This window comes from Phalacrocorax aristotelis, chromosome 2 (genome assembly GCF_949628215.1).
Source record: "Phalacrocorax aristotelis chromosome 2, bGulAri2.1, whole genome shotgun sequence".
Lineage (NCBI taxonomy): Eukaryota > Metazoa > Chordata > Aves > Suliformes > Phalacrocoracidae > Phalacrocorax > Phalacrocorax aristotelis.
The window spans coordinates 42901969-42922521 of record NC_134277.1 but is presented as its reverse complement, the minus strand read 5'-3'; the positions used below and the strand labels follow the sequence as shown (position 1 = coordinate 42922521).

Here is a 20553-nt window from a genome sequence, read left to right as displayed (position 1 = left end):
AAATGCTTATATCGTTAAAATGTCTTACAATATAAATGTGCAAATGATGTAATCACCCATTTTGTGAGAAAATTCTGATTTTCATTAAAAATATCTACAGTTGAACTTCTAAATATTTAATAAATGCAAAACCAAGAAAACACCACCACATTAAGGAACCGCAGTAATTGGTACCTGGTGTAATACCATGTTTTTGTGCTTGATAGCTTTTATCTTTAGATGAGTTTATAAGGTATTCTTTTAAAATTATAAGAGCTGCCTTTTTATGAAAATCATCCAGAATAAATTACTTTAATCTTGACTTCATTCAGGACTCTCACACGTGTGGTTTTTTTCAAGTTATAATTAATCACAGTTTTTTGCTTGCTATAGCCAGCTGTCTCCAGTCTCTGAACCTAGAGGCCTGCAAAAGCCCTGTAAACTTTCCCAGTTAAGCAACTCTGGACACCACATGATTACCACGGGGCAGAAAGCAGCACCTTCTAAGAAAATAGACGATACTCAATTTTGTAGGTGATCAGAGTGCACAAACCTGTCCCAGCTGTGGAGTCAGAACTTAAGGCTTGGCACAGTCCCGCTGGCACACGCAGCAACTGAATCCACCAGGAGCTCGCTGCGATGACGGCTCTCCTAGCTGCTACCGCCAGAACTGCACAGAACAATCCATGCAAGGTAACGGCTGTGCTGCGCTGAGCGCTATAGATTGCCAGGTCAACCCAACGGCATTCATACCTCATTAAACGGTCATATACTCTCTGTACATTATTAGCATACAAGTATTATAAAAATACAATACTCCCCCACCTTATAAACAGCTGGCTCTTCCTGCTGTGTTCATTTGGTAATGCTCAAAAGTCCAGAGCCTAAATGTACTGTAAGACACCAAAGAACAATAAATACTTACAGAATTTCATAAGCACATAGCAGGCCAGGAAAAAAAAATTTCTACTACGAGATAAGAGTTTAGCATGGATCTGTAGGCAACTTCCTAATGTTTTCCTTACTTGGACAAAAGCATTTGAAATGGAGTTTTGATGCAACAAGCAAAAGAGTGAACTGCAAAAACAGAAGACCACAGTAATATGTGATGAACAGACGGTAATGTAGTCACACACTGCATCACTTTAGTGCTGCAGTTCATCAGGTAACCACTGCTCACGCACAAGTTCCAGCATCTTTGATGAGAGGGAAGGCGGCATGCAAGGTTTTTGCCTTGCACCGCATTTTGTCATAACCAAGAACTGAGAAGCAATTTGAAGTTGGCCTTTAAAAAAACACAACACAATGGATAAATATCTGGAAACTGAAGAAGCACAGGAAAGCTACATGTCAGAAAAATGGGATTTTTATAACGTTGCATATTGTAAAGTTTGCCAGAATGTGTTGAAAGAAGAGCCAGCTAAATCACATCCTGCCGCAGCTGTCCAACTTTATAGCTAAAATGTTCATATTAATTCCATTAAACAATTAGAGAAGGAAATCCAAAATATTATTACAAGTATGTTGGCTTGACACTGCCTTTTTTCCAGATTTAATAACAGATACAGTACTCTCAACTTCAAAGGGTGATGAATTTATACAAATTGTAGGCATTTACACCCTCAGGGCCACAAAGCAGTTGCCCTATGGAAATCCTACAAAATCTATACTTCGCTATAAGTTTCTGACATTTCAGAAAAGAAAGGAAGGATATTCTAGTAGTTACAGATCTGGCCTGACATTTAGGGGATCTCAATTTAATTTCCTTGTCTGCCAGACTTCCCTTCATAATCTCAGGCAAAGTAAATAATTTTCATTACCCCAGTTTCCCATCTTCAAAATGGAGAAGACCATTTAAAGTACCTGAATCAATTAAGTTTTAAGCAAAGGAAAAAAAATATACACCCTCCTCTTCTGTATTTTTATTTTCTCCTCAAGTGGAAAGTCACCTGAAAGCCCAGTCTTCCAAAGGCTTAGACAGTATGCTGTTACGTATCTTGAAATCAACAAAACACACTTTTGAAAGTAACATACTGTACATGTAGCTGGTCTTAATGTCACTGGAGGGCCTTCCATTTCAAAACTACTGCTCTGTGATAAAAAAGATATAGAAGAATGAGCACTAGTGAAGTTAATAAACAAAATGCATTCATGGCCCATTACTTCAAATAACTTTACTATATAAATAGTCCACTCATAAAATAATGGCCTCAATTAACATTTAATTCTCACACAATGCATTTATAATGTACTGCAGGGATTAAAAGTTCTGCATGAATATCACTATTCTAGAAGTGCCACAACTTACAAGAGAAGTACTGACATATTTTCCACTTGATTAAAAACAGTTCCTAGTCTTTCCCCCCCCCGCCCACTTCTTTACTAGGCCTCTTTGTCCTAGAAGAATTACAAGAAAAGATAGTCTACTACATGATGGAGCTCCCAATCTGCTAGCTGATGATGATTCGCAGCCTTGCTTTGAAAATTCATAAGCACACTAGAGCAGCACTACTACACAGGAGCAAGCTAAGCGGTCCCACCACCCTGGTAGCCCTGAGACTTTGGGAGGCAAGTGATGAGAATTTGCTGCATAAGCACATGCTTCAATCCTTTTTACAACTGGGTGGAATAAAGCAAGATTTCTGAGTCACCCCTGCCCCCATCAGCTAAAAAAATGCCAGCACTGCCGCTGCAGGGAACAGACACTTGAGGACAAGACGAAGACAACAGTGGAAGAGTCTTTCTGACATTATGTGGACATTCTGACAGCAGCATGTGATACAAGGGCAGCTGTGATGCTTGTAACTTGATAGATCTAAATGTCGTGTGAAAGACCTCCCCTCACTCAGCAATCCTAGTGTTTTCCAAGCTAATGCATTCTCTTTAAGCACAGAAAATTAAGAAGTTAACTGGGAAAGAGACTATCTTTGTAATATGTGGTTGCTTTTATCCTGCAACACAATGACTGAGCATTGATGAGATGATAACTCAGTCAATTAATCAAACGCCAACAAAACACATTCTAACAATGACTGCCGCATTCATGGTGTCATTTTAGGAACTGACTCCAGTACACACAGATATTTTTTTGTCCCATGGGTTTGAGCTGAATCTTAATGAAATTAACTGCTAGAAGAAACCAAGCCAGTACAAGCTACCAGCCTACGGGGGGCATGCTGCAAAATGCACTGAAAAAGCCAACAAATGCTTCCCCTAGAAGCCAGAAAGGAGGAAGGCCAGAAAGCTCCTGGAAATCTAAAATGGACCTCACTGTGCTTTGATAAAGAAGTGCTTTGATGGTGAAGTGATGGATTAAAAAGTCTTAAGAGCTAGCGTAAGACAGATCTAAATATAAAATCCCACCAACACCTATTATCTTCAAAACCTATTTAGGATCATGTTAGGACTTCTGCCTGTGGGTTCGTCTAAGGCACAAAAAACCCCTAATTCAAGGAAAATGAAATATACAAAAAATGAAACTGCTTTTCAGCTACCATTTTCCTTGCAAGAATTGTCTTATTTTAAATTTATTGTTAATACAGTATGTTAGTAGTTGCTCCTAATAAGCTCTGCATACATCCAAGAAAACTGCATACACTGACAAAGATGCTTCCAGTTTTGCACAACACACAGCTTTTTTTATATGATATGTTCTCTCTTGAAAACTACTCCCTTACAAAACGAAAATTCAGCAGAATCTCAATAGCTTTCATATTTCAGTCTAATAGGTAGCATGGCATTGCACAGCCACCCACCTTTGCTACAATATTGCACAGCACATTTAACAGACATTTGCTTCCTTCACACAATCCTTATGTGCAGCTTCTGCAGGACCTTAGTATTAACATTTAACAGAGTCTATGAGCATAAAGCACATTTATGAACACCTGCTAGAACATTTTATTTGCCTTAAGAGTTTCATTATAACTGTTAAATTTTCTTGCTATGCTTTATGGGCCAAATCCTGGTCCAGTTTTAGCCTGAACTCTGATAGACTTCAACAGGAAGCAGATTTGATTGTATGTGGTTTTCCATACAAATTCAATATGGCTTTAAACAAAATGGGATTGCTGCTAAGCACAATACTGGACAGAAAAAGCCGGTGCCCAGCAGCTCTAAACAAAACCTGTCAACTCAGCCTTCAAATAGAATTTAAAACAAAAATAATTTTTTTTAAAAAAAACACCAAACCAAACAACCCCACACCCACAAATCTATAACCTTCACATTGTATTGCAAAAACTCACTGGCTCGAAGGCTGAAAGCAGAAACCATACAGGTATCCCATTCACAAAAGCCTATGGCCTCCCATGCCTTGGTTAGATGTCCTACCATCAACTACTCCCTCTCAGAACACTCACTGATTCTCCCACTACCAAAACCTTTGTTCTCTGTATTAAAGCCACCAAAGGCCAGAGTCCAGCCAGGTCAGCATCGATCTCCTCTTGATGCATCCAGACAGCCACGGCCCTCTGCAACAACACCAGACAGCCTGGAACAAAGCACACAGAGCCAGAAGGTATAGGTGGGGAACAGTCCAAGGAAGATGCTGCAGAGGAAGCCATGCCAGGAGTCTGACTGTTCTGACAATGTTCTCTACAACTGTTTCTCTTTGACAGAGTTTTACTATCATTACTGGAGATGTTCATAACACCCCTGTGAGACTGAACGTGACTACGTACAAGTGAGCAACACAGCTCCTCACAGCTTAGAGAGAGATAATAATGGAGGACTCCATGAAGTCTGCTTGGAACCCCTCTAAGAAAATTTAACCTCTTTTGAAAATACATAGACATTACTTCAACCATTGCTATAGAAAGCCCTAAAACAGTAAGACAGACAGCTAGTAAAGAGTAGACATTATGGCAATGCCACTTCTGTTCACAAAAGCTTGACAGTAAATGCTTGATTCAATGCATACTATTAAGCTCCCCCAAAATCAAAACAATTATAAAAATGGAATTATAGACACAATGATGAATGGCGACAGATGAAATGTTAACAGATCTAGCACCATACACAAAAATCATTGATTTTCTCTGATTACTACTTAGGTGATCAGAGCATATGAGGTCCTAGTTGCCTGCTTGCTCTAGATTTTATTAATGTTCTAATATCAGACACCCAATTTGGAAATCAATGCTTACTTCATCATTTTTCTCTGAAGGATTCTATTATTCACAATTGATTTAACAGAAATGAAAGGCTTACCATTAACAAGACCCAGCTGCTGACACTTCTTAGATGAATTATTGAACTTCTAAAAGTGAATTAACTTAACCATCACCAAGACTTATTGTCTGATGTTTCTCATACCAAAGTCAGTATATTTATAATTACAGAACCAAGTAGTAGAAAGTAGCTTCTTTGCCACCTCCTTTAACACCCACCACATACACCAAGTAAAAATTAAGATTTGCAAAGATACAAATAGGAATTATACACCAAATACAGTCAGCGGAGCTTAGTGTCTACCTGCCTTTCTACACCCTTAATCTTCATCTTCTTTCTAAAACTCAAGGATACAGGTCATTTCAGGCTTCAGAAAAAGGAAATTCAATTTATGGCAAGTTACATCTTTTGCCAATAAGATTACTACAGTCAAAGATCCCTAGAGCGGGCCATGCCCTGCCAAAAAGCCTACAGAAGACAATTATTAATTCCCTTTAGGTACAAAGTGAAGATCCATCTTATGAATTGAGATAAAAGTAGCAAATATTAGACAATTGCGCATAGAAGTAGTACAACTCCACGCCCAAAAGCACTGTAAACGTACAAAGCAAGAGGCCTACGCATAAAATCTGTCACCTGAGCTAAGGGGCTATCTGCTCAGAACATAAATCCATCAAGCCCCTTTTCTAGTCTAGAAAGGACTGTGCATCACCCAAGGTGAATTCACTTCCTCATGTAAGAGCTTCTGTTCTGCATATTACAACCTGATAAAAAGTCCAATACCAAGAAAGAACAAGATCGGAAGGGCAGTTCATAAGACCAGCTACTCTGTGTGGTAATCCTATGAATTAACAACTTCAGTCTCAAACACTATGCATTCCCTAGCAGGTACACTGCTAATAATGCTATTCATGAATCATCACTGAGACGTGGTGATGAACGTTGAGCGTCAACAGTGTAACACCACCCAGTGCACTGGTCTGCAAGCAACTTACTGTCAAAACACAGTAAGTAAGTAAAACACAACAGGGTTGCACTAAGCAATATGCTGCCCTTAAGCCATGGGTTAGCAGGACCCCAGCTGTCCAATGGCAAATGAAGAGCAACTGTTCAGCTATCAGCACTAGTGAACACTTCAGGTCTTGCTAATCTGTACTACCTGGCTGAATATGCTTTCAAAATGCTATAATGGCAACTGCTGTCTCCTTTAGCATCATCATACTCGCTGAGCTCAGCTTGATTATACTTACCTCTGTAACTGCTCTGAAAACTTCAGCTCAACACCGAGCTGAAACTCTAAGCACAACCAACTCAAAGTCTTCCAGATTAATAATACAAATTTCTGTCTTCCTTTTATGGTGGAATGATGACGTACCTGTTCTATCCTTTTCTCACAAGCTGAAAGTCAATGACTGCCCAAAATCACTAGAGCTTCTTCTCAAAGCCCTCAATGGATTTGATTGCTTGCACACTGCTGGAGGCAAAACATCTGGGCCTTTTTTACTAGGGTTAGTGTCTGAGGAAGACAATCTTAGAGCAAATCAATCTCTTCTTAAGTACTGTATTTCTCCTTCCCAAACCCCTGCATCTGTTTTAAACCCTATCTTACCAGAATTAACTTTTTAAAATTCTGCTTATATGGGACAAAAAGTTTAAAAATCAAGGAAAATGGGAAGGAAAGAAGCCTGGCAGACAGAGCCTCCAAACTCGTAAGTCTTACTATCTTAGGGAAACAGGCCAAAATCATTAAATTATGATTATGTTGAAAATATTTAGGTACCCACATTTTTTTATCTGCCTCTTCTCTACTGAGTAACACTTATGAAATGGAGACTGGCTGGGCATCACTGAATTCTGGTTAAATTTGATATCTGCATAAAACACATCTCAGCAAGTAGGTTATAATAATTTTTTTAAAAAGACATGGACATTGGCAGATTTCCTGCCTTTCTTACACTCATTTTTTCCAGTATTTCCCACATTGTGAAATACCTCTTAATGCTATAAAGGCAGAGCAGATTGCAAAAGTGGTCCTAGTGGTTCCAGTGGGAGAAACGTAGTCAGAATCTGGCATTCAACAAAGTTTCCATTTCTACATAGGTTTCATTTATTTTTCAGTTTAAAAATAAGACCATATTTTGGCATGTAACTAGAGCTGCTCTTACAACGCAAAAGAAATAACACTGCTGGCAAGCCTCAAAGCTGTTCTGAGACAAAACTGTGTTGGCAGAACTTTTAGAAAATTTCTTTTTGACTAGAGGCAGAATTCAACACCAGCATAAATGGGAGAAACTTCACTGAAATCAATCACATTACACATGCTTACTTATTGCAGGTCTGAACCCGCATTAAGTTTATATAAAGCAAATACATTTAGCTGACATGGAATTTAAATTCTGTTGAACCAATTCTGTTTATCTTCTACATTGATATAATAACTTACCATCAAATTCTATGATCATTCTTCCATGAACACTGTTTTTCCTCAGACGCAAATGCCACTCTGCCATTTACTAAATACCATGACCATGCCAAACTCATGTCTTTTAATGTAACAGTTATCCAATTTAGGTGCCCAATGGTTACTATATGATGAAATTACAGCTGCAAGATCTGTATTCCTGCACCAATTACAGGCATGGAAGAAAATAACTAAAATCTGACATTTCACAACTTCTGAGGGTTTGATTTTGCAACCTACTTTCTAAAATACCTTTTTTTGCACATTTTACCCAAGTTTTTTTTTAGAACGTGAGTAAGTTAACCAATGTGCAGCAGTGTTCCTTCAACACAGATCACAGCAAGATTTGATTCTCAACTTCACCATAGCACAGACAACCATGAAACTATTTAGGTACCTGAACATAGGTGCTCATGCCCTTGGATATCCAGAATATAGCTGGATGCAACAAAGAACCTACAAGGAAACCTGCACCACTTTAGATCAGCTGTTGAAAGCAACTGAATTGAGTCCTTCTTGCCAAAGGAAAGAAAGAAAGGAAAGAAAGCTAAGTGATACTGATATCAGGCTGTTGAGGTAAGCTTACAGGTTTGAGGGAAAGGTCACAGTAAGGTCTTCTTTTTACCTTCTTCCTGGGAAATGCAGATTTTTCGTATTCACTGTGAAAGCAGAGTGGGCAACAGGAGCATTAAATCAGCTGCTGTGGGCAGGCTTCAACAGATACCTGGAAGCACGGAAACCAAAACCCTAGCATTTTCCAATGGGTACTGTTCCTGCCCTTCTTTAGCAGTTGTGTGATCCCAAATTTGGGAAAGCTCGTGATTTTGGCAAGGTGATAACTTTTTCCTAAGGAACACAGGTTAGAGAAGAGGAACAGATTTTTAAACTTCCATACATTACCAGATCTCAACAGAATTTCATTGGTTTAGAAAACAAAAAGGCATTGAAATTGTCTGAGAATTACCATCTTGCCAAATATCAAAATCTGCTGCAAACAAAGGAGGTGTAAGATCATCTCAAAGACAAAGCAATACAGAGCTTAAATACATAAATATTTCCTAGGCCAAATTCTAAGCACAGGTTACTTACCCTACAGTTGACTTGACCTTAAATGCAGTTTTCGAGTATTGAATTGAAAAGCTTCAGTCTTTTGTTTAGCTTTTTTTATTTTTTTTAAACTGTGCTTTTTTTAACCTGTTATACTGTTACTAAAGATAAAAATGACGAAGAAATGTAGGCTGGATTTATTTACCTTCTGAGTCTTAAGATTTTTTATCCAATGTACCACAATGCACTAACTGCTTCAAATAATTCAGCTAAGCACATTTTTAACACTTGATTGTAAAAGTCAAGCTGCCTACGCATAAGCTATCTTTTCAATAAAATATAACACTTACTTTAGATGTTTATTGACTTAAAACAATTCAACAGATAGGAAGAACTGTAAGAGGTGATGATATGTTCAGACTGCAAATTAACACGATTAATTTGACCGCCAATGTAATTAATACATTGACCAGATAGGTAGAGTTAGAGCTTCAAACAAACTCAATATGCAGCTACTTCAGGACTGAGATTCCACACAGAGCTCTCACTGAGAATGAATTACACAAATTTTTCAGCGTAGTATGCCTAAGAATTGGTGTGACAAAAATCATCCGATCTTCAGGAATTTGAGGCCAATTTGCTACTACGTATAGGAAGGCATGATAATAATCTTTCTATTTCCACTGTGGAAATAACATACTACAGGTGTTTCAGAAAGACTTTGATTTTTTTTAAAACAAGCAGTCTCTTTCTTTCCATATGTTACCAAATCTAACAGAGGCACATTTTTATTTAGGCTAAATCATGCCTTATGGGACACACTTATGAGGAAGAAAGAAGGACATGCAACTGGCATTTGAGACATATTGCCAGTGCAAAGCTGCCAAAAGCACACAGCAGGGAGCATGTTTTGGCTATCACGAGCAGAATAAGCATGCACTCCTTAACTACTGCCAGCTGGCATTTGTTTCCAAATACAGAACGCTCACTAGGCAGTTTGGAGACTGGACATACTCCTAACCTTAAACTATGCTCCCATAAAAATGCACTGCTGAGATACCTCATTAACCATGCCTGTCTCTTAGCTTACTGCCAAATGAGAAAGACTGAATGACACAGAGAAATCATACATTTCTCCCTACGCACAAAAAAGTACTTAAAGTATATCCTAACATACTCTAGTGCTTACAGCAAGAGAGAGATTTTAAGAGTGTTGGAAGAAGCTTCTGCCAACATCTCAAGAAGCAGAAACACTGTCACTACTCTATTATACACAGATAGAAAAAGTGAAATCCAGATACAGGGAGTACCAAGAAAACACAGCAATGCACAGCAAGAGTGGCTGGCACCGTGGTTATAAACTGTACTATCATGTTTAATACAACCTCTAGCAATCCTCACAACAGAGACACTCCCTGCTTTATGTGCTGGGGCAGATTTGTGGGTAGAAGATTAATGTCCCCCTCCATCTGCTAATGACTATATAGGTCCCCTGGGCTTTGCACCAAGGGTACTTTGCCCTTAGGATGAAACAAGAAATGGGAATTTGTGTTCATTTCTACACATGCCTACTATTTCCAGCAACACTCCCAATTGCTAAATGTGTATTATTTCAACTTTATCTACCAAAAACATATTTTACCACAGCAGTTCAACTGTGATTCCAATTAGATTTTCAGAGAGATCAGTTAAAAGGAGAACAAACCAACAGGGGGGCACTTTTCACTTTTAAAGCGCTTACCTGACACAGCCTGCATCAGTATTCTCCCTGTAAGTGCTCTATTCATTAACTTTTCACTACATTTTCAAAGTGACTCCACTTTTGGATTTCCTTTTCTCTGTTGCTGATAGCCTGCTGTCATGGACCAAGCAACTCTGAAGGAAGAAATATACCAGAGACTGCCATGCAAAGGAGAGGGCACTAATTAAGGTCTTGGCTTCCTTCAGGGGATGCTGTGAGTGGATTTTAACTTACCCCTGTAACCGTACCTTTGCTCCTGAGAGCCGGAGGCAAGTCAGAGGGAACTTGACACCAGGGTAGTCTTCATGGACCTAAGCCAGCTTGACATCCTGAAAGAATAAGGGGAAAGAGCAGTTACAAAGTGAAGTTTTGTAGGAATAAGGCAAACATACTCATCAGACAATGATATTCACAGCAAAATCAGGGAAGATCTTAATTCTATCTCCAATACCCGCAAATAAGAAATCGAAACCAGAGCACTGTTCCACTAAAGTTTCTGAATGCAGGTATCTCAGGTTGGTGACATGCTTCCTTTCTTCCTCTTCCCACTGTACACCCCTATCAACTGCAACACTGACCCTCTCCTCAGTTCCAGCTCAAGGAAGAAGTAGGTGTCCATGCCAAAAATCCCTGTGAGCACCCAAGGGAATTCCAGGGCCAGTCAACTGCGTTTGCACCAACACTGAGTGCACACAACCAACTTCCCCCAGTTTACTCAGTTTATCTCTGGAGAAAGAAAAAAAGAAAAAAAAAGCTGAAATACCTTTGCAGCTGAACCACCAACACATGAAAATTCAACCCTCTTTTTAAAAAAGGGAAATGTGACTTCAATAACATGAACTCTAGAAATCCTTTTGAACCAACTATACACTGTTTCTGTCAACCCACTCCTGCCCAAAAAGAAGAAAAGCAGGACAAGAGAAAAAGAAGTCAAGAGAGAAAAAAGGGGGGGGGGAGGGGGGAAGAGAGAGAAAAAAGGAATTGCTCTGTACTGCCCTTTTTCATCTTCTGCAGAGAGTTGCCTGGTCTCAGACACTCTACCAGAGCGCAGAAACTGCAGCCACAAAATACAATTCGTATTTCTCCCTCGCATCAGCAGCACTACGAAACAATTGAGTGTTGAACTAACAAAGTGTTCTGCCTGTCCAACCCTTAGTACTCATAATATTACTTTGAAAACACTTCACTTCTCTACTGGCTTCCCAAATCAGGAAATACTCTAAATCAAAAGTTATACACTTAACATTGTTAAAATTGGTTGTAAAATCCAACCAAAAAACCCAGATTGATTCTGTGTAAAACAGCAGATCTGTCAGCAAAGCTCTTTCTGTATTGCATTCTTGTTAGATCCAGCAGAGCTGCTCCCGTATTTCTGATCTGAATCTAGTGATATTTGGCCCTTTTCATATGCTTCCTCAGTAACAAATCATGCATTTCAGTATTTATTTTAAAATTAATCATCTTTCCCTTTTATATGTGTACAATGCTGGTAAACACATCCTGAGTATGATTTAAACACACAGAGCAGCTAAAAGGGATTTAAAATTCCTGTTATCTCATGATTACTAAGTCACTTTCTGGTCCTTTTGGAAGACTGACTTAAAGTTGAAAAGCTTGAATCTCAATGCTTTTATACATACGTACATATATATACACATACATACATACATATATATATATAAAGAATATTAAAGACAAAAGCAGGACTCAAGGAAGGTAAGGGCCAGAGCAAAAAGCTGCCACTTCCCTTCCCTTTTACGAGTACAAGATTGCATATGTCCTGCTCAACACTCTTTTGAGCTACAGCCTGCTCTCCTTAACGTGCCTCCTTGGTTCACACCCTGTGGTCTGTACAGGTAGGCAGCCCCCACAGGGAAAAGGCGCTCAAGTCTATGCATCCTACAGAGCACCGACAGCAACCATTCAAGCTTTTACACAAGCTCATTGTACCTCTGCAGAAAGGCCACACTCAGTCTGGCCCACAGAGAAAATACTGCAGCCTAGATTCATTAGTATCTGCTTACACTGCTGCAGGTTATATGCACATACACTGTCTCTGACAGTCTTTCTGAGCAGCAGAACAACAATCTTAACTTTTAAGCCTGAATCCCAGCTAGCATATTTAACTCAAGTACTGGTAAAAGTCATTTAATGTTATTTGCAAAAAAAGAAAAACATAATTAGTTTTGAGGGGAGCAGAGAGGTTACTGTGGATACATTCCTCCCTTCTCCCACAAGTAAGAATGTATACACACAGGCATACAGCATAACAAATATGCGTGTTCTCAAATTACATATAGGCATCAATATATAAAAACATCACATCTTATATTCAAGCTGTATATTACAAGACACAAATGCTCAAATATGATGCCACAACTAACATCAGCGAGCCACTCCATCAGAGTGCTGTCATCACATCAAGCCCAAAGGACGTGTCAGCAATCAATCTTAGAGAGCTTCATTAGTCACTCTATCAAAAAAAAAAAAAGGCACTTTTATATTACACCAGCTTATAACAGCCATTTCAAATTTAGTATGTGTGACATACCTCCCCAGCCTTGTGAAGAACTGACCTACACTAACCACAGGTCCAGCAAAAACTACCACTTGATATGCCTTACACTTACTTGTCAGTCATTCTCAACACATGGCAACACAACTGTGACTGTTCATGGCAGCAGCATGATGCAGAAGCACTTTGCCCCACACAGTTTAAACATGTTCCTTTTGCACGTGCTTTTCACAAAATCATTTTTATTTGAAATTATGTTCACCATGAGTGCTACACAAAGCGCTCCTCTGATCCAGCAAACAGCTCTTCCCTTCTGAAAATATAATTACAAAGAACATTTAGCATAACTCTTATGATACTTATCTTCTCTGTGGGAAATCATCTTACAGAATCAGAACAATTTAGGCTGGAAAGGACCTCTAGAAGCCGTGTCCTCCAATTCCCAGTCAAAGCAGTGCCGATTTCAAAGTTAGATCAAGTTGTTCAGAGTCTTGTCCAGTCAAGTTTGTAAATTTCCATGGGCAAATCCCACAGCCTCCAACAGACCCCTGGTCAGAACTTAACCTTTTGCACTGTTAATTTTTTTCCTTATTGAAATGGGGAAATTCTGACTGGGCATGTGCAATGACTGCACCTCATCCCTTCCCTGTACACCCCATAGAAGAGCATCTCTCTCTGCTCCATAACAGCCCAACAGGATACGGAAGGCAGCAATTCATCTTCTATTCTCCAGGCTGGGCAAACCCAGAACGCTCAGCATCTGCATGTATGCCATGTGCGCCAGTCCCCATCCACCTGAGCAGCCCTCCCCTGGGCTCTCTCCAGTTTGTTCCTACCTTTCTTGCACTGGGGGACGATGACTGGACACAGCATTACTCCAGGAACAGCCTCATCAAGAGCAATATTCACCCCCTTCAACCGGGTGGCCACACTCTTGCTAATATAGCTCAGCATGGCATTAGTCTCCATTGCTGCAAGAGCACGCTGCTGACTCAAATTCAACATTGCTTTTTAATCACTATATATTTTTATTCCTACAATACCCCTGCCCTAAGAATAAGAGGTTAGAAGAAAGGAAGCGATGTGGGTGGACACCGAACATCCCTTGGGCAATACTATAATACAAGCAAGAAGCTAATGTTGTAGCTAATATTCTTTGTGAAAAACTTACAAAGAAAACAAGTGAGGCATGATCTTACAGCCATGGATGTCAACCCACATTTTGCATGAGAAAGGATGGCAATACCCCGTATCTTAAGAAGCAGTAAACTTAAAAAATCAGTACAGTAAACCTGGCAAGCACTCTGTTTCTTTTTCCAATGAATTTTTAAAGGGAAGTATTTTAGCTAAAATATTAACATCTGCTGATGGCTGAAACGAGGTGTCTGCTCCAAGTTAAAACTCTAAACTATTTATGAAAACACAACAAAGCTTTTCACATATTTCACCTAGATCATACAGCATCACTTTATAGGTCCTCTGACATACAGAGCAGCATCAGCTACCGTACTTTCTATCTCAGAGCAAGCTCTTCTGGGGACAACCTCAGAGGAGCGGCACAAAGGATTCAACAGGAGAATGCACTGCTTCATGAGTGGCATCTTGGATCACCTGAACGCAGATCACTCCAGAACAGCTTTTTTAACACTGACCAAACAAAAAAAAAATCTACACTCAGAGAAAACTGAATGTGGTTTAGAATGTAGCTATACAACTTCCTGCAGTTGACCCCAGAAAAAATAAAAGACATATGATCTGTAACTTCCTTTGACTTTTTTTTGAACTCTAGATGGAAAGCTTTGAAGAACAGGATTTTCTTATTAGTTACTTATAAGATTTTTGCTAAATTAAATTTCCAAATAGCACCTAATGCTGGAATATTTGCATGTACCAATACCATGGGCTAAAACACCCTCTCAAAGGAAAACATTATTACTCATTATATTGGGACAGGGTGTACTATATTACTTCGATGAAAAAGAACAGTACATGCCAGTCACTTTATAGGATTAATAACAAAGCATCTGCAGAGAATCTAGACATGGGTCAAAACAGATACAAGAGGAAGGAGATGTGAGAAAAGGAAGACGTGTTACCTGCACCGAGAGCAATCTTCCTTGCCTGCCAGTGCAAAGCATGCCCTTGCAGGGGTGAATCAGGTTTCATGCAGAGACCCAAGGAAGGCAGCTTTCTCTACGACTTCATAGGATGCTCCCCATATGCAAGAATGGGTTTAATAAAGATTCAATTTATCATTTATTTAAAGCTTGTCTTCTATTACTTTGCTACATATTGCTGCCGCAGGGAGCAGCTTTTTCATATCTGCCTAGATAAGAGCTAAAACCTCCAGAATCATGACTGCCAAATACTCCAACAACAATCAGCAGACCTGGACCTTAAGATTATGCTGTGCAAATTCAAAACCTGCCCCCTCAGCAGCTGCAGAAGTTCCACCCAAGAGCACGAAATATGTTTTAACACAGAAAAACAGCCACGGAAATATTTATACACATACCACGTGTATATTCATTTCTGTACACCATATAGGAAAGGTAAGCAGAATTCTGCATATTACAGGCGCACCTGATGTAAATAAGCATTCAGCAATTTAATAACAGTAACTGACATAGGTGTCTGTAATATTCTGTACCCATGAGAGAAATGCCATGGCAAACGCACCAGAGCTGTTGCATGGTGGTAGCACCAGTGGCACCTCTCCAGTGAACCTCCTGCAGCTCTGGAAGCGCACGTGCTCCCAGCCACACGCTGGCATCTATCAACTCCCCATGCCAGCCGAATAAACGGGGGACAGGCCGTCGCACTGCACGAGAAGTAAAAGAGAGAAACACGAGACTCTCCCAGGAGAGGCCCCTCTGCCTGTACCCTGCACAAATGCACACATTGGCACAGGATTCAACTTGGGTCTGAAGTTTTACACGTGACCCAGAAAGGTTTTGACATCACTTGTCTAATCAGAAGGACAAAACCCACTCTATGTGCAAAGCTTTTAAACACCTCCAGGTTTGGCACTTTTACTTCTCCAGGTTTGGGTTTTTTTTTTTCCCCTTCATCCTATCCTCTCCATTTACCTTCCATAGAGACCACCTCCAGAGTGCCATGCTAATTAGCAACAGCTTGCACTCTATATTAAAAACAAAAATAGCAAATCTAGTGAAAAGGGAAACTGAATGAGCTCATATGCATTTCATCATTTAATTAATAGTGCCAAATTTTAATTATATCCAAATAATTTTAATTCTGATCTGATCAGCGCTTGCCGTAATTGCTGAAAAATAAAGTAATAAGTAAGACGTGTGATATAGTAGGGTCTGTTGCCCTACAGACTCGCTTTAGAGCACTAAAAAAATATATATGGCTGTAATCAAAGCTGAAAATAACCAGCTCACTGTGTCAGGACATAAGAAAGAGCTGAACAGTAGAGAAAAGTTAGGCTGGTGTAGAACATAAGTCCAAAACCACCAAAGTATTACTTCAACAAACTAAATAAATACTTAATAAAATTAATTTCTTTTTGCTTTCACTAACATGAGTGGCTCCTAAAAAAAAAAAGTATTCCTTATAGGTAAATGTCTATTCTACAAATTCTCTCCACTTTCCTGTATTTCATAACCATTTGGCTTTTTCCCAGTGGGCCTAATTCTAGTTTTTTATGTCTGTACTTCCTACATGTTCAGCATTTTCCAATCTATCTATCTACCTTGAATACGAACTAAACTATAGGTTACAGAGAATAGAAAGTTAAATGACTCTTCAACTCTTAAGGACTTCCCAGTATTGTAGCAAATGGAATACAACACATTGCTTTGAAGGAGGGAAATATGATTTTACCGAATTTTCATCAGTATCTTAGGACTGAAAGTTCGTCTCTCTAATAATACTGAATATTTAATTAGAACACAGCCTACGAAGAAGCAAAATATGACATAATTTTTTCCCACTGCTTTGCCTAAGCTTTAACAATAGTTTGCACTTACAAAATGCATTGGAATAGATTCCAATATTGTAAGATCAGCTAAGCTATATTAGGGAATTTCAGTAACTACTGTCTCCTGCTAATAGATAAACAAGGAGAGAGAAAATAATAATGAAATACAACAGATTTAATGCAGATAACTTACAGAGTTCAACACTACAGGATACTACTGAAACAACAGGTTATTAAATGTGTTAAATATGTTATAAAACGTTAACACTTCATGGGTAGAGTAACCGTTAGCTGAGAAGGGTTAGAAGAAAGTTCCACCATGACAGAAAGCACACCATAACTGCTCACAACAGTTGGATGACACTGGCTGGACCCTGTACTGCATCCCACTGAGAAGCGGCAGCTTTTTAAATTGTTGCTGATAAAACTCACAAGGAGAATCATGCACTAGGGTACAAAAGTAGTGGAAAATTAGATGTTTTTCTTGAAAATACTGGTGTTTCACACAAGAAACACAAGCATTAGCAGAGATCTGATTGAAACTGATGGTAACTCTGATTTTACAGACATGTAAAACCACAGAAGTCAACAGGGACTTTGTTTATACTACATACCTCTCCCACCATATCCATACAGACAGAAGCGTTAAAATGGATGATCCTTTCCAGGCACATCTGCTCAAACTCCTGCTGTACACACCTGTGGGCACCTCATAACTGGGAATTTGCTAGAATAACTCATTCCGTTCCACAGAAATATGGGTATGTGAGAATATTGAGCCTTCTACACCTTGCCCACACCAGAGACCCCTTACCCCTGAAACGACCTAGTATGCTTACATCAATAAAACAATTTTAATACAGAAAAAACTGCTTCAGAAGAAAGCCAAAAAGGCGTAATGGTGAAGCAGCACTTGGTGGTGTCACTCCTTCTACATGGTGAGAACCTGATTTTCAGGTGTAACAGGGGTGGTTTATCATACTGCTGTTGTGGAGAATTAGCCTGAAAGCAGAAGTGGACTGCAAGACCCCTCAGCTGTGCAAGGAGGTGCAGAAGAGAATCAGGCAAGATACAGGGTACCCCAAAGTGTGACCATCTGCTTTGCAGCCAGCTTTTGCACTCTTCACAGGCACACTTAGTCACAGAATAATGACAACCCAGGTTGGGGCAGATCCTATACCAGTAACCACTCTCATTTACTAACACTGTAATGCTACTAGGCAAGGGCAAATCCTGCAGCCCTTCATCTAGCAAAATATATTTTGCCGGAAGCTTACCCATGTAAAAAGCTGAGATCAACCTTCTCTCGTATTAAATCAGATACAGACAGATGCTAACACATCAAGCTCTTACCTTGGTTCACAAAGGAAAGATTTAATTAAGATTTTAGATCAAAACTAGCTTTCTTGGTTAAAAACAAAACACAACACACACCAGCTCTCAATGCTCTTATTTTAAGAGCAATGGTTTTTTCAGTTTTGCTTCCAACTCTTCCGAAATGACATAACCAGAACTGCAGACAAGTGATGTCCACATAGCAACTTCTGCCACAATGACACAATTGGTCTAAATTTACACCGACACCACTCTACCTTAATTCTGCCTCTCCCACATGCACAGGCTCTTGCACTAAGTATTCAATTCCTTCAGGTGACTGTAGCGTCATACATAATTAACCTACGCTTGCTAAACTTCATAAGAACTTTTTCAATGGTAAGAGTCATAGAGCAGCCCCTGTGAATTTCCTCTCTTTGGGCTGTTGCTGTACTGTCCTGGTGGGCATTCTTCAGATCCACCACAGTCCTCAGACAATACTATTTTTGTGCTGCTCCCTTAAATATTTTCTTTTTAGAATCCATGCTATTATGTCCTGTCTCTCTTCAAAGTGTGAAGTAAGACTGTTTTATGGATTAAATATATTGCCAATGATTTAGCCCTCCGTATTTCACGTTACACGCAGCTTGCTATAAAATGCTAATAGGCACGTCTCAGCCAAAGGCATAATCTCAACTCTACAAAAACCAGCAAAATTCTGCCACAGAATCAATTGACCAAACCTTCGCTCTAAATACAAACAAAAACGTACCACAAGAAAATATCAAAATTGCATAAACAGCATTCATACTACCTCCTTGTATCAGAGCCTGCAACACAGGCGTGCTGCTGAGCCTTCACACCGTATTTGCTCAGCGCATCGCAGTGACCGGGCGGCAGCAGCGGGGACCCTGCAGACCCTCACTCACCCACGAGCAGCCCCTGCTCCGGCCACAGCGCTGGCCGCCACCGAGCCCGGTCGGTGTCCCTGGGCAAGGCCCGACGGTGCGCGGGCGGGGAAACGGAATTTCACTTCCAGCAGGAGCCGAAGAGCCGCCCCTGCACGCCCTCCTGGCCATCTACCGAGTTATTTAAGTAAATAACTATTCAACACGCACAAAGATGAAGTAAGTAGCCGGCTAAAAGAAATCTAATGGGCACCGTGGCGCTCTCTGCGCAGGACTTTCATTCAGCAAAGCGCACCATCCTTGGGATTCCGCTTCCATACTCTTGATCACTTTTTTACAGCAAGCGCTGCCAAGACCCATTAGCTTCCCTTTTTATTTTGGTTTGTTTGATTTTTTTTTTTTTTTAAGCAAATCTGTAAACATCGAGTGGGTTTTTTTCCGCCAAAATAACTACTGGTGTATGCAAACAACGGTAAAGAGGACAGCGACGGTCGGCTCGGCAGCAGCGGAGGGGTGATCCCGCCCCGGCTCGGGGCTGTCAGGGTCCCGAGCACACTTTAGCGCTTCCTACGCGCGACTTTATATTATCAAACGCGCTCCCTCACGACGTGTCGGGTGCGCTTTTGTCTGCAAAGGAGAAGAAATAATCCTCCCCCCCCACCTCCGCGGGGCACTAACGCGACGCTACAGCGGCGTTATAACGGGGTTAAAGACGACCGCAACCGCCGCGCCGCCGGCTCGGAGGACGCGCCCCGCTGCCGCGCCCGGGCACCCCGCGCTGACAGCGCCGCCGCTCCCCTCCGCGCCCGCCCGCCCGCCGAGTGAGTCGGGACGGGGCATCGCGGCCCCTGCATGGCCACGGACACCCGCGGAAGGGGCCCCGGGGGGACGCGCCGCGCCGCGCCGCGCCACACCCGGGCTGCGAGGGGACAGCCAGCGGCGCGCCCCGCTCCCCTCCCCGCCTCACAGACACACACACTCCCCCCCCCACCCTCGCCGAACATGGCAGGAGCGGAGCCCTGCCCAGAGCTGCCGCCGGCGGCGGCCCCGCTTTACCTCGGCAGCCCGCCGCTCCCGCCGCCGCCCCGCCAGTGCAGCCCGCAGCAGCAGCAGCGGCGGCGGCGGCGGCGGCAGCCCCGGACCCCCCGCCCTGCCCCGCCCCGCCCCGCCCCCCTGGCGGGGCCGCGCGCGCCCCCTTGCCGCGCGCGGGTGGGGTGTGAGGAGGAAAGCGGGGAGAAGGGCCCCCTCCGCCATTTTGCCCCCCTCGGAAAGCCGGCGGGGGCTCTGCGGCGTGGGCAGGTGTGGGGTGGGGAGGGGGGCATGGCCTCGCCCCCCGGGCGCTGGCGGCCGCCTCCGAAAGCAAGCGGGAGCCCGGGCCGCCGGCTCAGAGGAGTCGTTCCTCTGCCCCGTCCCGCCCCCCTCACCGTGCAGCGCGGGGCCGCTGCCGCAGCCGCGCTCTTTATTTGCCCT

At 41.5% G+C, this 20553-nt stretch overlaps 1 protein-coding gene across 5 annotated transcripts in view; it reads right to left on the bottom strand.

The window, feature by feature from the left end:
• Window positions 1-20227, bottom strand: part of RARB (retinoic acid receptor beta) — a 337838-nt gene extending 317611 nt beyond the window's left edge. For 3 of the 5 annotated variants that reach the window (XM_075083264.1, XM_075083263.1, XM_075083265.1), the window contains exons 1-2: window positions 20140-20227; window positions 10649-10729 (exon numbers count right to left, since the gene is read on the bottom strand). The gene's annotated coding sequence lies outside the window, so the exon portion shown is untranslated. Of the gene's footprint in view, window positions 1-10634; window positions 10730-10978; window positions 11127-20139 lie in introns of those variants that run through there. The other 2 variants (XM_075083266.1, XM_075083267.1) reach the window with 2 other exon arrangements.
• Window positions 20228-20553: the final 326 nt, after the last annotated feature.